At 33.8% G+C, this 16,299-nt stretch overlaps 1 pseudogene; it reads right to left on the minus strand.

Moving 5' to 3' along the window:
* Positions 1-8,501: 8,501 nt before the first annotated feature.
* On the minus strand, positions 8,502-11,599 carry LOC149555948 (putative cytosolic iron-sulfur protein assembly protein 1; annotated as a pseudogene).
* Between the last annotated feature and the right edge of the window lie 4,700 nt (positions 11,600-16,299).

The raw sequence follows: 16,299 nt of genomic DNA on the forward strand, positions 1-16,299 counted from the left end.
TATAATTGAGAGGTGGGGTGGGGGTTGAATCAGTTATCCAATTAATATCACAATTATCAACCTTATTAAACTTTAACCATATAAGCAATATAATCAGAAACCACAACAAGATACTCATGCACAATAACACCAGATATGTTAACTAGGGAAACTGTTGATCAGAGGGAAAACCACAGTGGGGATGATACCCAAAAGATGATGTACTAATATAAATATTCCTTGTTAGAGGATAGACCCTATTAGGAGTCTATAACAACATTCAGTACATATCAATCCTTGTTAGGAGACTTTGAATCTGTGTTAGGAGATCCCAACCCTGTTAGGAGTTGTAGAAGATAGATGGACCCATTTTCCAAAAAGCTTTAGGGACAAGATCAATGAATGCACTGTCCAAATGGTCTCTATATTATTCCTTGCAGAATAATAGAAATGAATAATACCTCCTTCCTCTTTCTCTATCATGTCAACCATACTTCTGCTCCTTTTGATCTTGTAACTAGATCACAAATATCGCATCCAATAATCCCTTGAATCACTTACTCTCATTCACCAAACACTCTACTCCTTTTCACACTTTGTATTCAATACAATCGTCACTTCTTCTATATTACAAACAAGGAAAACATCTTTCTTTTATACCATATCTTCAAAATAATTCCTTGAGTCAACCTTGAAGCTTTCCCAAAAAATTATAATAAGATAATTAATTAATTCATCATTATAATAGCACTATCAGCTTATAGTCTATGCAACTTCTTACACATGTGATACTAGGGCTTTCACATTCATTGATGTCATCATCAGACTATCTTATGTTATTGGCTAATCACACATCTCCAGATTATATCTCTACTAGAAGATACAATACACACATCATAAACCACTTCTTAGGTACCGTGTCTCTATCCTGCTCTCTGTAAATTAGGCATATCTTTTGTACATCTTCAACTCAGATTCTACGCATTGAACCTTAACATTAGGACACCATATAGAACATGTTCATGAATGCGCATGACTAGACAATCAACACATTGTCCGTACAACTAATATCTTTGTCTGCTACTCTGTCAGTCTTCACAAACTTACTACTATGTTGACATTAATGAAAACATAGTCATGAATGCAACATGTCAATCATGCTAAAAATCTTCCCAAGTGTTCCAACAATGCTTAAGATACTCCCCAAAAGGAATACCATCAGAAATACCATCAGAATTCATGCTAACAATCTCCCGCTTTGGCATTGATGGCAACATAGATGAAAAACATCTAAGTTCCAAGAATACCAAATAGTACTCTACTGTTGTTCTTTTTCTCACCTTTTCAAATCCTCTTCATCAATCAAATTTGAAAATCTCTGGAACACTGCTCTGTTATGCATCTTCATGAATATTTCTAAATCTCCCTAATAGAGATATGCAACTATCTCTCCCCCATTCAACTAAATGATGTTTTCATGTACTCTCTCCCCCATTGACATCAACGAAAAAGGCCTCATTATGTCAATTTACTGCTTCAATTTACAACTAGCTCAAGTGTCCAAAGACACTATTCAATACCAAATACCAAGAGTTCTCAATGACTCAGCTCATCATAGATACTCCCCCATACGGGAAGCATCAAAATTTAATCTAGTTGAACAATAGTGCTCTATGCCACTGGATTGATGCACTCTCTACATCATCTACGTTGAAGTAGGCAGAGGCATAACCCCAAGCATACCTATTAAGTACTCAAATGTATCTTTAGGTAAGGACTTTGTAAAGATATCTGCAATCTAATCTTTAGTACTCACATATTCCAATCTAATATCTTTTTTCTGCCACCTTCTCTCTCAAGACATGATACCTAATAGATATATACTTAGTCTTAGAATGTAACACAAGATTATTAGACATACTTATTGTACTTTTGTTATCATAGTATATGATAACAGGTTCTGTAAACTCAATACCTATATCCTTTAGCATTTGTTTCATCCACATGACTTGATTACAATTATTTTCTACTGCTACATACTCTGCTTTAGCTGTACTTTGTGAAATACAATCTTGTTTCTTGCTCAACCAAGAAACCAATCTTCCTCCAAGAAAAAATGCTCCATCACTAGTTCTCTTTCTATCATCCATACTACTTGCCCAATCCACATCAGTATATGCACATAGAGTGAAATCACTTGATCTGTCATACCATATTCCATAATCAGATGTTCCTTTCAAATATTTGAATATCCTCTTTATTGTTGCATAATGATACTCCTTAGGATTAGCTTGAAATCTAGCTACAATCCCTACTATGTTTGCTATATCTGGTCTAATGTGAGTTAGATACTATAAACCTCCTATCATGGATTTGTACTTCTTTTTCCCAACTGTAGGTGTCTCATCCTTGCTAGATAACTTGTGACTAGTTATCATAGGTTTACTAACATGCTTATATTTTTCCAATCCAAATCTCTTCAAAAAATCTTTGAAGTACTTATCTTCTGAAATGAAAATGCTATCACTATCCTACATGATCAACAACCCTAGGAATAGCTTCATTTCTCTTATCATGCTCATCTCAAACTCATTTTTCATTTCATCAGCAAAATTGCCACTTGCTTCATCATTACCTCCAAATATTATGCCATCAAAACATATTACTATTATCAACAAGCCATTATCAATTTCTCTTAAATACAAGTTACTATTTGTCGTACCTTTAACAAATCCAAGTTTTGTTAAATACTTATCCAACCTTGCATACCAAGTTCTATGTGCTTGCCTCAATCCATATAGAGCTTTCTTTAGTCTGCATACCATATCTTTGTCTTTTGTTAGAGGAAAACCATTATATTGCTCAATGTATACCTCTTCTTCAAGTCCTCCATTCAGGAAAGATGATTTGGCATCCATGCGATATACTTTGAACTTCTTATTCACTGCATAATTGAAGAACATTCTTATTGCTTCCATTTTGGCTATAGGGGTATATGTCTCCTCATAGTCTATTCCTTCTTGCTATGAATATCCTTTACACACAAGCCTAGCCTTGTTTCTTACAACTTCTCCTTATTCATTCATCTTCTTTGATATACATCTGCTAGGAGTTGTCAACTCAACTCTTTCTTCTACTCTAGGCTCATATCTCTGCTCTTCAATCTAATTCCCATTCTACAAATCATTTTTAGTCTCAATGACAACTTCAAGATTTTCATGGTTAGCCTTTGGATCAACAATAGTTATCAAAGCTATCTCTTCTACTACTTCCTCTTTCTTAACCAATTCAAGCTCAATATCTTTATCATCACAATCATTCAAGAATCTTTCCATACTTGCTTTAAATTCTTCATCTTCATCAGAAAGTGAACTCTTTCTATATTTTCTCACTCTCTTAGGAAATTTAGACGAAAAATGACCAAACTCTTTACATGTCCAACAAACAAAAATTTCCATATCTTTTGGCTTTCTTTTTGTAAGCAGATTAACACCTTCTATGATCTTCATGTCTTCTTCGAATCTGGATCTATCTTTACTTTTACTTCTATTCTTTTGTCTGCAACAAAAGGATTCTGGATCTGGAAAATCAATGCTTAGTTATTTACATAAATCTGATAACTCACCAAGAATCTCCATCTTCTGGGTGTCAAAATTTCCTCTAACTTAGGACTATCTTTTCTAAAATGAATCACCATAGATCTCCCAAAGCTGTTAAGCTTTCTCTTCAAGGACCTGATGCTCTAATACCAATTGTTAGAATATATATTCCACCAATATAACTGAGCAGGGGGTAAATCAGTTATCCAACTAATATCACAATTATCAACCTTATAAAAATTTAACCATATGAGAAATATAATAAAAAACCACAACAAGATACTCATGCACAATAACAACATATATGTTAACTAGGAAAACCCTTGATCAAAGGGAAAACCCCGATGAGGATGATGCCCACAAGATGATGTACTAATATAAATATTCCTTGTTAGAGGATGGACCCTGTTAGGAGTTTATAACAACATTCAATACATATTAGTCCCTGTTAGGAGACTTTGAATCCATGTTAGGAGATTCCAATCATGTTAGGAGTTGTGCCAACACTGTTAGGAGTTGTAGAAGACAGATGGACCCACTGTGCAAATAACTTCAGTGGAAAGATCAATGAACCCACTATCCAATTAATCTCTGTATTATTCTTTATAGAATAATATAAATGAATAATACTTCCTTTCTCTTTCTCTATCTTATCACCCAAACTTCTGCTCCTTCTGATCTTGTAACTAGATCACAAATCTTGCATCCAATAATCCCTTGGACCGGTTACTCACATTCACCAAACACTCTTCTCCTTTTCGCACTTTGTATTCAATATAATGTTTACTTCTACTTTATAACAAGGAAAGCATCTTTCCTTTATACCGTATCTTCAAAATTATTCTTTTAGTTAGCTTTGAGGCTTTACCAATTATAATAAGATAATTAATTAATTCATAATTACAATAGCACTACTGACTCACTGTCTATTCAACTTCTCACACATGGGATAATAGGGCTTGTAAATTTTTTGATGTCATCATCAAACTTTCTTATTTCACTTGATGACTGCAAATTTCCAGATTATATATTTTTTAGAAGATATAATACACACATTATAAAATGGTTCTCAGGTACTTTGTCTCTGTACTACTCTCTGCAAATCAGGTATATCTTTCATACATCTTCGACTCAGATACTATGCATTGAACCTTAACATCAGGGTACGTTATAGAACATGTCCACGAATGTGCATCACTGGACAATAAAAATATTATCCGTACAACTAAGATCTTTGTCTCCTACTCTATCAATCTTTATAGACTTATTGCTATGTTGACCTCAATGATAAACACATTCATGAATGCAACATGTCAATCATGCTAAAAATCTCCCTAAGCGTTCTAACAATGCTTAGGATACTCCCCCAAAGGAATACCATCAACATTCATGCTAAGAATAAACGTGGTTAATTATTATTTTATAAAAGGAATTGCATAGTTCTAGAGCTTTCAAGAGCTTAGCATCTAGCCTCCGGTTGTAAAAGGATAATTTCCTAAGAGCATTGATGATTATAGCCAAGTCTCCTTCAATTTATAGCTTATTTATTCCCAATTATTTACATAACAAGAGGCCTTATACTAAAGCCAAAATTTATGCCCAAATATTGGTGGCTCTAGCTATGAATTTTTCTATATGGGAAATTTCCTTCACTTTATCATTGTGAATACAACATCCTATGCCAACTTTACCTAGGTTTTCTCTTGATGCTCCATCAAAGTTTAGCTTTAACCATCCTTTTTTTTGAATTTTCCATACACATTTAGCCCTTCAATATTTTCCTTCAAATTCCCCTTTACCTAGAAAAGGTTTTATCTTTAAACCAATCCAATGTCCATGCATCTTCTGATTCCAATATGACATCCTAGCTAGTTTGAAATTTGAGTTGAGCAACCTATTATTTGTTAACTCAATCACTAAAATTTCTATCTTATTAATAATTTGATTGACTGACATCTTTCCATCTTGAAAAATTCTTTAGTTCCTCTTCTTCCATAGTTCTTTGGGATCTATGAAAGGGGAGGAGTTCCAAAGACAGTGAAAGGTACTATTAGATCCTAAGAAAGACCAAGATTTCAACGTACTAAATTTTTTATTAGAAAAGGCTTTTAGCTAGCCTAGTTAAGAACAAAGCTATTGCCAACACTTGATTGAATAGGGACAATGAAGAAAGAGATGACCTGTCATTTCTTCCTCAACTTCACATTATGGAAATCTAGTTAGACCTTGAAATCCAAACTTGCACAATCTTCTGCAGTAAGAGTACTCCCACACAAGATTATTCAAGAGAAGAATCCTTCCTTGGGGAGGTAGAACTTATCCCAACATAGTTTTAGAGGAAGATCAATTATAGAAAAACCTTGGAGAGATTCTAAATACTTATAAGTACTCACCATTATTACTATTGGCCCATATAAGGGAGTCCTTCCCTCCTCTAAATGAAATTTTCCTCAAAAAAAGAATTTATTGGAAGACATTTTTATCTTCTAAAGGAATATCCTCAACATCAAATCTTTCCAATGCCAGATCGATCCATTGTCCTCAAATATCACATAATCACTTACCTTTGGTTCCCATTTTGAAACCAAATAGGATTTGGATTGATGGAGGGAAGGACAAAGATCAAGGGAATTATATCCTCCCCAAGAGTCTAAACAAAACAGGGCATCCCTTCCATCCCCTAGATTCTAGGACAAATTATCTTGAACAATGTGTTTGCATTTCAAAAGGGAATTCCTGAACCTAGATTCCTTAGGAGGATTATTTTCTCTAAAATAGTTAATCGAATCTTGGGAAGAAAGATATTCACGAGTCAACATCTTGACCCATTTTAGGTTGGGGGATCTAATCATATGCCAAATTAACTTAGCTCCTAAAAATTTCCCTTGAAATTGATATTTGTAATGCTTTCTCCTTATGGATCTTTTGATCTGCAAACTTGGTCCTAAGAGAGAAGGGATAACTTTATTTTTTCTACACTACCTTGCCAGATAAAAGACCTATGATAACAATTAATATCACTTAGTTTAATACTAGGAAGATCCATATAGGAGAGCTAATATATTGGTTGAGCTAACAAGATTGAAGAAATCATATTTTTCCTTCTTGCTAAGGACAACCAATTTCCTTTCCAACCAACCATTCTCCCTTTTTGTTTCTTATAAGAGGATCCAAAAGATTTGATACATTGTGACCAAAATTTAGGGGAAGGCCTAAATATTTATAGGGTTGAGTACCTTTTTCAAAATCAAGGATAACACATATTTGATGCTCCACAATTGGATCAATATTAAAGAAAAAGATATCCAATTTTTCCTTGTTAATCACTTGCCTTGATGACTCAATGTAATTACTCAAGATACTTTTGAGAGATAGAGCCTCATTTTCAGAGCTTTCCCTATATAACTGTTAAGTTTTAGGATTTGCACCCTACTGAACTGGAATGTTCAGTAGCCCTTAACATGGGAGTCATTTCATTACGTGAGACTGAATAATGAAATGAAACCTCCAGATTCTAGGCCGACTCCTATTAGATCTTTCAGTGCAACACTCTAAAACTTAAAGAAAACTTAGAGGGAAAAGGCAAGAAAGTGCAGAAAATAAACCTAAAACCTAAAGCTTAAACTAAGAAAAGAGGTGATACACCAGAAGTTACTATGAAGACGTAACACACATGTAATAAAGAGGATTATAGTTCTATGAAATACAGATAAAGCACATCTTCTTGTAAAGGCTTGCACAAGTGATTTATGATAAGGTTTCAATACTAAAACTACAAAAAGAGGATAAATTACTATCTCACTTTGACTAATTTCACCTATAAACACATATCATAACCTGCAAGCATACTTACTTTTCCACAAAAAGGTGCTGGAATGAGATAAAAAACAAGGAATAATGTAAACATTCACAGGTTAACTTATCAAATCATTCAAAACACACACAAAATTTGTAGAAAGGAAAAGGGCTTAACAATTTACTCCATAAAGCATAATCACACTACTATCACTGGCATTATTTCTTCAAAATGTTGAATTACAGAGCCTGTAACAAAGCTTAGGACTCCAAAGATGTCTCAAAACTCTGTAATAAAATCAGAACTCCCAAAAATGAGTTAGAAAACTCATTAAGTACAATCCCAACTCATTGGGTCGTATGCAGAAAGATAGCCCCAAAAAGAGGACTTAATAACTCACATAATGAAGTCTCATCACTACTAAGACTTTACTAACCCATAATGAACCCAATGAGGCACTCAAAACTGCCCCAAAATTGATCTAACAGGTCATAAAGACCCACAAACTGACTTGGCAAAGTCAAACTCAACCTCCTATATTCTCTCCACATGTTTCCCAACTGATTCCCCTCTTAAAGACCATTACATGAGCATACAATGACTCTTGTCTTTTACATGGAAAATAGGAAAAACATTAAATAATTTATAAGTTATCATTATAATGTTTTTCCTTTACAATATTGAACCCACGTAAAATGAAATAATAAAACAATCCCCTTAATTTTGCATTTAAAATAAACAAAACACTAAAATGATTAATCATTTAAAAAAAAATTGGAATCAAATGCAAAACAAAACCTGATACAAACTCCATATTCAAATATTTTTAAAAAAAATCCCATCATAGCCCGCGGACTCCAAATTTGATGGAAAATGACATAGGGCATAGAAGAGGTTTGAATACCCTAAAAGTTAGTCATTTTCGCATTTAGTTTTTTGGAGTTGCGACTAGGGTTTCTGGAGTCTTTTTTTTTTTAGTTCCACCATGAGGAAGATTCATTGGTTTTTTGTGAAGCCACTACCATAGAAGAGAAAATTTTATCGCTTCTGCTATTTGGAGGTATGAACATATCATATTCTTTACTCTACTGTCATTTTGACTTGTTAAAATTTCAAAATACATGTCGTTATGGTTGAATGTTACTGGTTTTAGCCCATGATGATATTTGCATACTGCTAGAAACACCTAAGGTTTGCACACATGTCCAATCATCACTGTCTCCATCCTCTACTCAAACCTTTATAGAATTATCATAGCTTGCAAAAATCAAAATCTCATGGATAGGATGCCATTGTATCATCTTCACATCTTGAGTATGGCCTTGTAGTACAGAGACACACTCAAACTCATTCCTGGGTTGGACTTCAAAGATCCAAATAGACTTGTCATGACCACACGTAGCAAGTAATGACCCAGATGCACTCCAAGAAACACTTTTGACTTCATTCTCATGTCCCTCTAAGGATGCATCACATTCAAATTCACCACCAACATTTTCCCAGATAGCAGTTGTTGCATCAAAACTTGTTGTTGCAAGTAACTTCCCATTAGGCGACCATGCACATGACCTAATAGTGACCATGCACATGACCTAATAGTTCTTGTATGTGTCTCTTCCAAAACAGCCTTGCAAAACCAAGAAGAAGATGCACTGGAAGGAGCTAGAGTGTTTTCCCATATTCTGATAGTTTTATCACCACTGCAAGAGGCAAGAAAAGAGGGAGCTCCCCCACTTTCGCTGATAGGATTCCATGCTACACCCCACACCCTATCTATGTGCCCTTCTAGCACCTCACCCTCAGTTAAATGTATCGCTTCAATATCTTCTGATATCATATCTGCCTTTAGATTTCAACAATACGGGTATTCTGCCAAATCCCTTCTTCATTTGACTACAGTTGCAACAAGTTCAGTCCTTCCTTGTCTCTTGATGTAGTCTGCAACAGCCTTCATTTCTTCCAAAGAAATATATATGTATTTGCCTCTATCATTCATAACTCCATAGAGCTGACCCATTTTTCCCAAGGCAAAGATCTAGTTGATACAGTCCTTGACCACCATGTTGCACTTCCTCCTCTGCTGTGGGTATTTGAAGATAAGCTGTATCTACTACATATATAGATTCCAGTTACATTTTGTATTTTTTGAAACTGGGTTCACTGCTGTTACATACCGATTGAATCTACTGTTATGCAATTTTAAATCTCTGTGATGTACAAACAGGTTTTACTTCATTTTCCCTAAATCTTTGCTGTAATTTCCAATCAATTGTTGTACACTGTCTTACATGAGCTCTTTTTGATTTATGTGTTGCTCAGATTGAAATTCTGTGATCAACATTTTGATTGCAAGATCTCCCTTTGAGACTAAATTGAATTGGTTTTTATATTTTGCACTTGTTTTGACTATACTTGCTCAGATTTTAAAACTTAAAGGTCCCGATTGCATCCAGAGGGCTTGGAGAGCATCTATACTGTGACGTATGGGATTCTAGTCAGGAAACTTGCCCAGCTCTAAGCAATTCCATTATATACTGTTGTTACATAAGTCAAAATTTCATTTGGAATTGTATGTCCAACTCGATCCATGATGCATCAAATCCTTCTGCAGAGATATATGAGAAACATAAAGATATATTTCTCTATAGGCATTTGGAATGATTAATGAATCTTCTCTTTCTCTATTTATCTTTTGTTAACCCATGAAGTGTAAGAGCTCATCCTTTTCAATACACGTCTTTTATCTGCAATTGTGCACATCGACAATTTTTCCATTATCATTTCACCAATGGCCATTTTCCTCTTTGAAAGCTATCACTCATATTCCGATCCTGACTAGCAAATGAATTGTAGCTTGCAACTCTAGTACTACTGATATCTCCGTAGCATCACTTGTCACATAAATTACACCCACAACTTCACCATTCTCATATCATGATGTGTCTGTTGTCATTGTTATAATTTCCAGTCAATTGTTGTTTTCATCAAAGGAAACAATCATGTCCATGCTTTTTTGCAGTAAGTTATACATTTCAATGCTATCAATCATTAATTCTTTTGTTGTAATATTTTGTACCCTATGGCATATTATTTACGAGGTTCGAGCACGGGCTCGTGACACCCATAAATAACTTTTATTTCTTTTAGCTTACTTTTTTTTCGTGACGAAATGCATCGACAGATAGAGTATGTAGTTGTAGATATAGCTAGCCATTGCTTAGATCCTTCGGGATCTAACATCAGTTGTTTTCATGTTTTTTGCAGACTGGAGATCATGTGAAGCTTGGAGCTGGATTCTACTGCGCCGGGGAAAGAGTGCATAACTAGTCAAAGCAACAGGCAATGAATGGTTATCTCTACTCTTTATTTCTTTCATTCAGATGTATCTGTTCATGTTTTTCCTTATGAAAGAAAATTAATACAGTGAGCTATACTCACGGCTTGTGTGAGATCATTTCTTTTCAGCATATCATTTCATTTCATTATTTGAAAATGTCAATGTATATTTGAAAGTAAATAAATACAAGGACATTTCTATTTATTTAAATGAAATGAAAAATCAATTCTATTATATTCATTGCATGCATGCTTAAATTTTTACACATGCAAAAATTAAGTAACAATAACATAGTACCATCTAAAAAATGTTGATGAGTAGTGGGATCTTGGTTACTAGTAATGTGGATGCCTTTAATATCCCTTAGGGAGGCTTGATAAATTAACCTTCCTAACATGTATGCCATTGAAATAAAAAGGAAGGGGCATATTGGGTCCCCTTGTCTTAGACCATGAGAGATACTAAAAAATCCAATCGGGGTGCTATTTACTAAAATATACATTTTTGGAGTTGAGGTACATTCAAGGATTAACTCTCCCCATTGTTTTGAGAAGCCATATGCTTCTAAAATTTTACATTAAAAAATTCCATTCTACTAATATCTAACTCAATTAACACACTAGGGTATCTATTGCTTTGAACAGAATGAATAGCTTCTTGGGCTATTATGATACCATCATATATAGATCTTCCAGGGACAAATTATATTTAATTCTCACTAATGAGACTAGAAATAAAATTCAGGAGCCTAGAGGCCATAATATTGGTAAAGAGATGGTATAGAGTATTGCATAGAGCAATAGGCCTAAAACAATTAAAAGAGTCCACATTTTCCTTTTTAGGAATAAGAGCAATAAAAGTGTTACCTACATTATTGACTCCTTCCATTGCCTTAGTAATATATCCATTTGGACCTGACACTTTACCCAGATTCATTTGATTAAGAGATTATTGAACTTCTGACTTAGATATCTTTTTTTGCAAATGAATATTTTTCTCCCTAGAGACTAGTTTTGGGATATTGGCAAGAACATCTTGTTGGAAAAACATATTGGAACTAACTCCATTGTTGTATATTTATTCAAAATAAGAGGGTGCCTCCAAAATTATCTCCTCAAGAGAATTATTTGTGAGCCCATCCCTGCCTTTGATAGATGTAATACGATTGATAGCCCTTCTCTATTTGGAACTATTATGAAAAAACTTAGTATTGCTATCCCCTACCTCTAGCCACACTTCTCTCAATTTCTATACTTTATATTCCTACATGAATTTATTTTCCTCTAGAAACTGTGTTTCACCCATTCTATAATCCATAAATTCCTTATTAGGCGAGGCCAATTTTTCCTCCAAAGTTAACTTATCCTCAAAGATGTTCCCAAAGAATTCTAAATTCCATTCCTTTAGTTTTGGCTTGATTAATTTCATGTTACTAGCTACTTGGAACATTTTGGAGCTTGGGACAATTTTTTCTTCCCACCATTGTTTAATTAGCTTGAGCCACTTATCATCTTTAAGACACATTTTCTCAATTGAAAGGGCAATTACTAGGACGTTTATCCTCTACAATCTTTAGTTCCACCAAAAAGTGATATGAGCTAGATATATGATTAACTTTAGAGTAAAAAGAAATTGGAACATAAGAAAAGTCCCCATTTATAAAGAAACTATCAAATATCTTTGCAATATTGCTAAATCCTTTCCTTCTATTATTCCAGGTAAATGTATTATTTGAGCTTTCTATTTCCATCAAGCCTAGCCTATTAACCCAATCAAAGAACTCTTTTGATCGCAAAGGTAGATAATGACTTCCACCTCATTTTTTTGAGGGACAAAGGATAACATTAAAATCCCCTCCAAGAATGGACATGCCTTCTTGATATGCTTTAAGAATTTTTTCTAGTTCCATCAAAATGCTAGACTTCTCTCTATTTGTTAATTGGACCATAGACACTGAAAAACTTGTACTAAAAATTAGATTTAATACCCTTAACTGACCGATAGATCCAATTTCTATGAAATTATAAAGAGGAGACATAAACATTCCTAGGATCTCATATCATGGCAAGCCCACTTGATGCTTCTAATGTTGGAGAGTCCCTTACCTCCCTCCATCCTAGATATCTCTTATACATACCCATCTCATTGCTATTCAATTTAGTTTCTTGAAGAAGAATTCTATTTTCTTTACTATTAGAGATACAACACTTTAGAAGTCACTTTCTTTAGAAGTTGCTTTCAACATTTTTGTACAATTCAGAGCTCCTTTTCTTGGGAGATAAACCTACCTAGTTTCTCCTCCACAAATTCCTCATTGACCTCCTCATCTAACATTTCCTTATCAGCAATAGAGGCTACTTCCTCTTCCATGTGGTTTTCTTCCAAAATATTTGAAATTAATTCTCTTCTCTTCTATACCTTCACCTCTTCCTCATCACAAATCTCATTTAAGAATTGATTCATTAAGTTATCCACTACCATATTATTTAGAGCCTTTATTAATATATTGGATTCCTCTTCTTTTTGCTCTGGGATCTTACTTGGGTTATCCTCTGATTGGGTTATTTTGCTAGAGAAAAGCTCCTCTTCCTCTGCTTCCTCTACTTCCTAACCAGATTGGGCCAATTCCTTGGAGGGAGAGGCCCAATGAGTCAATTGTTGCAGAGGTAGCTCATCCTCATCAATATTTGGCCTAATTATTAATGATTTGAGTTGAGGAGGGAATTCCATGATCTCCCCCTCTTCCAAATGTCCCCTTGAATGATACTAATGTGTCAATATATATTCCAAGATTGGGTTATATATTTCCTACAATACAATTACTTCTCAGTTCCAATTATCATTGTGTGGTATTGATATAACTTAATGATATTATGAAATGTATTGAAATGCCATATGCATTAAATGGAAATTTGTTATGAATCAATGACTTAAAGGAGTATAAAAAATGTCCCATTAGGGACATGTCCCTATGTGGCTTGGGCCATGTAGAGACATGTCTCTACATGGGACATGCCTTCTTGGTTTATATTAATATATAATCAGACTAGCGACACTTGGAATATACAATTATAAATTTACAACAATATATATTGCGTGTGTGCGTGTGTGTTTCATATTTAAGAAAATATAAAGATATAGTTATAGGTTGGCATCCACATCTAATTGCACAAATCTAGAAGAGGAATTAAATCAATCATATCATCAAGGAGATCTTGTGAGATTAAACTCATCATATCAAGGATACAAAAACAAAAAAGGGGGTATCATAATTTTATTGTTATTTCTTAACAGAGACTATTGTAATGTAAAGATGAAGAAACATCCCATAAAAAGAGGAAAGAAATAGAGGAAAGGGAACTAAACAAAAAGATAAATAAAGTGAGCCTTCCCAAATTTGGAGGATTGGGGAAATTTACAATGCATTTATGGGTACAAATTTTGGACACCTATCTTTCATTAAGCCTTATGATAGAGGAAAGTTTTAGGAGTAAAGCCCACACAAAGTTGTGGGGGGGGGTTAGGGTGAATCAGTTGTGGCCAAATATAATTAAATCCAAACTTATAAATCTGGTCTCCAAAAATTTAAATAATGATGCACAACAAAAAGAAACCATACACCATAACACAATGATTTGTTGACTATGAAACCCTTGATCAGAAGGAAAACTTTAGTGGGGATGGTACATAAAAGATAATATACTAATATATAAGGTCCTTGTGAAAGGAAGTGAACTTTTTTAGTAGTCAAATAAAATGCATTTAGTACAATAGTCCTTGTTAGAGGACAAATCCATATAAGGATATCTTTGAACCCTTGTCAAAAGGTTCTAATCCTATTAAAGGTTGATAGGAAACAAATAGACCAACTGCTTAATGTTCTAACAAATATGGAAGACAATACTTTTAGGATAACATATCTAATAACATGAATTGATTGATTTACAACTTACCAAAATAGTTCCTTTGAATTTCACCTCAATAAACTAACATTATATTTGCATAAAATATTGTATCAAGACATGCCACCATGCACAACTAGCTGATATCCAACCAAGGAAAAATAACTTTCCTTAATACCCTTTACAAATAATTGATTAGGTCGATCAATTAGAGCTTCCCCGATGTACAATTAATTACAGAGGTCCATGTCAAGACATACACACCTTCATAAGAATTATTTTAATCATTACAATAAGGTTCCCACATGTTACAATAAAGATATTACATTTTTCAATAATGAATTATAGATTTCTTCAACATAGTTGGTTGACAGTATACCATACACTAAACTTAGCTACCTTTTGAAAATAATCTAAATGCTTCCTAATCATGAACACATGTGCATGACAAGTAAAGATCACATACATAATATCGTCACCAACTAACCTCATTGAACTGATAACCAACCTACAATATGCATAATATGTGTTTGTCATGAGCATATGAATATATATTGTCACCAACAAGAAAACTAGTCATCAACACAACATATTAGTAACTCATCCAAGTTCCAAAAAAGCTTCAATTCCTAACAATATTCCCCTTTGGCATTTATGACAACATATGGCAAAAAATGATCAATCCAAAAAAATCAACACAATACAATTTTCTAAATATCCTCAACATATACAATCTTCACCTATGCATACTTCTTCATTGATCAAATTTTATAATTTCATGTATATATATTATTACCTCCTTTCATCAAAGAAGGTTTTTCATTGATCTTCTCCGCCTTTGAGATTAATGGAAAAGATGTCAATATGCCAAATATCAAGATAACTCTATGATCTTATCCCATTTTGAAGTTTTTCTCCCCCACTAATGATGATCTTCATCAAAGTACCTACTTTGGATCAAGCCAATCTGCAAAAAAAGATATTAAGTGCCAAAAATCATTGTTATACCAAAAATGATTAAATAAGAGCTCTAGGATTAACTCTACACAATGCGGTCACTCCCCCTAAGGAGCAGTACCAAACATTACGTCCAGATAGATAAATATGCTGTAAATACATTGGATTGATGAAAATGTACATCAATTAATCTAGAAAAGGTGGGGCCATTACCCCAAGCATACCTCTAAGGTACTCAAAAGCATCTTTAGCCAATGGTTTAGTGAATAGATCTGCTACATGTTCTTTTGTGCTCACACATTGTAATCTTATTTCTTTCTTAGTGACTTTCTCTCTCAAAAAATGATAATTACAATATTCTTAGTCTTAAGAGTGTAAAATTGGATTCTTAGACATATTAATTGTACTTGTATTATCACAATGCATGGTAATAGGTTTTGACAATGTAATACCAATCTCCTTAAGCATACGTTCCATCCACATTAGTTTTTGTTGTTACATACTTCTCTTCTATTGTAAATTGACAAATACAATCTTGTTTCTTTCTTAGTCATGATACCAATCTTCCTCCAAGGAAAAATGCTCCTCCACTAGTGCTTTTATCGTCATCTTCATTTCCTTCCCAACCAACATTAATATAGGCATATGATGTAAATTCATTAGATCTATCATAACACTAACCATATTCCAAAGTTTGCTTGAAGTATTTGAATAGTCCTTTTACTATTG

Source organism: Cupressus sempervirens, chromosome 5, assembly GCF_028749045.1.
Source record: "Cupressus sempervirens isolate cs-2001-9-10 chromosome 5, ASM2874904v1, whole genome shotgun sequence".
Lineage (NCBI taxonomy): Eukaryota > Viridiplantae > Streptophyta > Pinopsida > Cupressales > Cupressaceae > Cupressus > Cupressus sempervirens.